Consider the following 5,217-nt stretch of genomic DNA (forward strand, 5'->3'; position numbering starts at 1 on the left):
ATCATGATGACGCAGTTAAGTACGACGAACTTACTTCTAAATTAAATCGCAACCAAATTATTATATCAAAGAAATTGACAATTGTCTCTAAAATGTTGGATAGTTTTATTAATGTAACTGAAACAATGAATGTGAACTCTGTTCATTTTCATAACCGTTTAACAAAGGTTGAAACATTACTCAAAGATTTAGCTGCCAAACAAAACAATTGGATTTTCATAACTTATCTTACAGGATTATTTAGTGTATTTACAAGTAGTTTTCGTACTATCTTTGTTAGACTGAGTGAAATTGAAACAGCATTAGCGTTAAGTAAAATCTCTATTTTGCATCAGTCAATTGTGAACTCTACAGAATTATTGTATCATTTAAATGTAATTTCCAACTCTGAAAGCTTGGTGTACCCACCAACGGAAACCAATTTATTTAAAATTGAGGAAAGCATTTGTGTAAAGTCATTTATTAAAAATAATCAGATTACATTTATAATGGAAATACCAATAACTGATAACTCAACATATAATTATTTTAAAGTATATTCATTACCCATTTTTCACGAATCCGAAAATAAAACCCTAGCTATCATTCCCAAATATCCTTACCTTTTGGCGAAAGGAATCAAATACTTACCGCTTGTTAAACCATGTCAGTCATTTTCTACCGGCAATCAGTTCCTGTGTACTGCAGACAACCGAGCGCTGTATTATGAACTCACCTGTATAGAGCAGCTTATGAAATTCGAAGATGACCTTATTTCCTGCAAGCAGCATCAGGTCCAGATCGAAAAGATTAAGGTTCAGCAAATCAACCCAAATAGCTGGCTCCTCTATAGTAGACTGAGGACGACACTGACGAAGCGATGCGGCCATGAGGTCAGCAAACAACTTGTATTTGGCACTTACCTGATCACAATCGACGAACCGTGTGAGCTAGAAATTTATGGAATTCGCCTCCACCATCGCACTATTGTAGAATCAGATAATATGAAGAGAATTCCAATTATTACACTCCCTCAGTTAAAATCAAACGCGACTCTATCCGGTGCAAGTGTAGTTAATATGGAAGAAATTAGTTTAGATGAAGTGAAATACATGGCCTTTTCATTGAAACATAGTTCTGTTGTTGAAAGTGTTTTAAACGATCAAAAGGACAGTAAATTCAGTGTAATTTTAGGATACCTGACATCAGGTTTTGTAGTTTTAAGTATTTTTGTGTTCTTATTTTATATCTGGCTGAAATCGCCAAAATGTTCATTATTTAAGAAAAATCATCGGAATGAATCTAAAAACGATCCCTCCGATAATTTTCCTCTTAGGGATGGAGGAGTTATGGCTCGTCCATCCGTTCTCGATTAGATTTGTTCAACGTAAGCATTTTGTAGCGGTGGCGACGGTGCGTCGCATATAAGTATTAGTATTAAAGTAGCCTCTAAATCGGCATTACGTCTTTAATTTCTCCCTTACATATATATGTACCTGGTGAAAATCCCAGGGTAATCTAGTGGCTCCCGTAAGAAAAGCAAAAGTAGATACTAATTAAGTAAGTAGGTATAATATAATATTTTTTTCTCTCATTTATTTTTTATCGCATTATTATTAACATGACTTAATAACAAATCTGAAATCCATATTTTTAGCTCTTTATCATTACAAGCGCGAACCAATTCTTTACTGCTTTGCTTTCTGTTTAAATTACTGTTATATCCGTTCGTCATACAATTATCCTTATTTTTTGATACATTATTTTCATTATTATAGATTGTGCCCAGAAATTTTAACTTGGAATTTTCTTTTGATGAATCAAGGCTTGATAGATTCGACTTCGAATTTTTAGTTTTTAAATCTTCTTTATTATAAATGGTGGAAGCTTTCGCCGAATTAGCTGATTGGTCATCTCTTAGTGATATTGGTTCCATTGGCGATGATTCTTGCACTTGAGTTGATCGATTTGTCGATGTCTTTTGCTGGAGCCTATTAAATCTTTCGTCTAACCGTGCTTCTGTGAAACAGAAAATAATTCGTTGGCAAATAATATGTTAAGTTCTTCTTGTGCAAACAAACTTACAACAACACTGTGTTGTGGTAGGTATGTCGTGATATGATGTAGCAGAAGACGATCGAAGTTAGATGGTAGTGGACAGAAGATTCTATTTGAAAACATATTTGTACACAGTGCACACGTTTTGATGCGCTTTGGTAGGTACTGGTAGGTATACGTTGTCATTCGTTTCGTTGACACTCGTCAATGTTCCAGGTCAATCGTCATAATATCTAAGGTTGAGATATAATAGAGTGTATGTATGTGAGTGTAGTATGGTAGGTAGTTGTATTTTGCTCAGAGACCCGCTTAATACAGTCAAAACGGGATGGATTTTATCATTTAGTTCATAGCTCCATGGTTTACCTAATTAAATAGGATATGTCTCGTTGTACCTCTAGAAACAAAGTCTGACCAAAGACAAAGAGAACGCTTTATAATAGATCACAGAAATTGTCTTGCGAGTTGCGACACACTACAACACAATAGTTTATTGGCACTTTTAGTTACTTTATTTAAATTATTGCGAAAAAATTAATATAAATCGAAACACAGTTACCGTTCAGTATCCTTACGAAGAAGCTAAGGAACACGCCTCCGATAAAAACACTGATAGCTATGATTAGGTATTCCCACCACAATAAATCCTGAAGACAAAAATAAAATTATTAAGGGGCTTGACCTTCAATCAAGGACCACAAGCACCAAAGCAAGGAAAGCAAGCAAAGCAAGGAGCACAAGCAAGGACCACAGTATCTAAGTCCTACCTAACACTTTATGAAGCACGTTCAGAAATAGTCCCGAGGATAGATTGGCTTAAAGCAGCTTATAGTAACCTAGGCACTTACCATTCTACCATTATCAATGATAAAAGATAGGTACTTTCCTATCTTAAAGTTTTAGAATAAAACTAACCATTTGTGTAAGATAGGTACCTGTAGGTAAGTAGATAGGTCAAGTAGGTACTGAATTATTGTGCCTTTTTATTAATTTCTACTAAATAACTAAATTTTTGTTTTTACCATTAGGTCAGAATCTGTTAGAACAGGATTATCAGCTACTTTGACGTTGTCAATCCAGTTCTTTGTTTTCTCATGGTTTTCTCCAAGTTTGTTCTTTAAGTGGGCTCTACACTCGCGGCGCGAAGTCGCGCCGTTATTTCGCGCCGTGAATGTATGCCGCGATTCACGCGTGAACTGTGTCCCTCCACACTCCTAAATCTTCACAGTCTTGTTCGTGACTATGGATGAATCCCTTTGTCGCGGACCAAAAACCGACACTGATCGGGGAAAGGCGTGAAGCGGGAACGCGAAAGCGTGAACAATATCTACACTCGTGATTCGCAGTTGTCGCGGGCTGTCGCGGCCGTTCGTGCCGCGAATGTAGAGCCGGCTTTATGTTGAAATACCTCGATTCTTGACAAAAAAATCACGTAAAAGATTTTTACCAAGTTTTTGCCTGAGACTTTTTTTTGAGCGGAGCTGTATCATCTTTAAGGGGAAAGCAAGGGTAGGTATTATTAAATTCTATTCGCAACCGATGCTCTGATTTCTCTGTTTTTTATTTAGAATGTAATAGTTTTTATCCATTTACAAATACTTTCGAATCGTCAAGTGAATCTAAAGTTAATATTATGCTTATTTATATTTATCTAGTCAAATAAAATTATATTATAATAAATAAACAAACCTACTTACTAACATAGTCATAAGCAATTGTTTGTATTACTAAGAAAATGGATGTAATATCTGGAATAAAGATGATTATTATTTATCACTGGGTCAACTCAGTAGGGGGGTATCGGTTTCTTATATTATAACCTTACCGCATACCCATATTGTGATGGTTGTAATGATAGATATGATAGCGATGGATCTGATAAGAAAGCTCAAAGTCACTCAGCGGACAATGGATCGAGTGAGCGTAATAAATTTGCTTGTAGTAGCAAACTATGTGATTATTTACTTAACAAAAGCTGAAGTGGCAATTTGCAAGGCACACAGCTTAGATCACCTCAACCTCTGCAGGGCCTCAAGATAGGTCTTGAGGCCCTGGTTGCTGGAATGGCAACGTCGCACCAGAAAACGCATTGTTGGTCCCCTACTACGTTGACAGACAAAAGAAACGCAGGGAGCCGCTGGTGGAGTATGGGGAAATATTCCTTTACTAATTATTATTATCTATACCTGTCCAGCATGTCCGCTGTTAAGTCCATCGGTTAATACTATACCTCTACTACTTTGGCTCCTCATGCATACTAGTTACATACTAGGTCCTGCTAAGGTAAGTAGGTACCTACCTTAGATCCCGGAGCCTTCCAATATGCGTTGAGGGTGGACACCAAGGAGGTTTTAGTAGGAAAAATCCTACATAACCCAATTCTCAGTACGTCGGGTATCTTAAGATTTTTCCCCTCTCTTAATAAATAAAGGGTAGGTAAGTATCTAAAGAACTTCCTTTACTTTAGTGTTCGTAAACTCTGGTAGATACAAGAATCTTCAATTTACCACTAAATACACATTATATTATCTCACACAACGTAGTCAACAAGCGAATAACATGTAAAAGCTTCCTTGTAAATTGGCCTTAATAGTTAGAGTGCCTATTTTGTGGTGAGCAGAGAGGTAGAGGGTTTTATTTCAGGTAGCTATTTTATGAACAGCTTAAAGTAATAGATATAGGTACCTACTTTATCTTCATGATTTTAGTTTTCACGTCAATCTGCTATTGCTTCCATTAACCTCAAAATAGGTTTCCTCTACTGTGGACTCCTAGATTTTAATGCATACGACTCTACTAAGAAAAAGAACTAAATGCGCCAATAGAACCGTGGCAATACTCAAGGTGTGGACGAGCAGTGATCGCCTAGCGTCTCCTATTCGAGGAAATCCCGGGTTCGATCTTGGACATACACCTCTAATTATTCGGAGTAGGAAAACATCGTGAGGAAACCTGTATGCCTGATTGTGCCTGAGATTTCTCCGATATTCTTAACGGTGTGTGAGGTCTGCCAACCTGCATTTAGTCAGAATGGTGGACTATGGCCTAAGTCTAGGGATTAGGCCCTAAACCCTTCTCATTCAGAGAGGAGACCCTTCCTCAGGTGGGCCGGCGTGGGGAGGTCGCTGTTCTAGTACCTTGGGACCCCAACATCTAAGTTTTTCGAACTATGTGTCCTGC

At 37.2% G+C, this 5,217-nt stretch overlaps 1 long non-coding RNA gene across 1 annotated transcript; it reads right to left on the reverse strand.

Annotated features, from left to right (window-relative positions):
• Positions 1-1,575: 1,575 nt before the first annotated feature.
• On the reverse strand, positions 1,576-3,119 carry LOC123875151. The gene is made up of 3 exons (XR_006798082.1): positions 2,886-3,119; positions 2,597-2,684; positions 1,576-1,998 (listed from the first exon to the last, which is right to left on the reverse strand). It is a non-coding gene; the product is annotated as an uncharacterized LOC123875151 (long non-coding RNA).
• Positions 3,120-5,217: the final 2,098 nt, after the last annotated feature.

This window comes from Maniola jurtina, chromosome 19, assembly GCF_905333055.1.
Source record: "Maniola jurtina chromosome 19, ilManJurt1.1, whole genome shotgun sequence".
NCBI lineage: Eukaryota > Metazoa > Arthropoda > Insecta > Lepidoptera > Nymphalidae > Maniola > Maniola jurtina.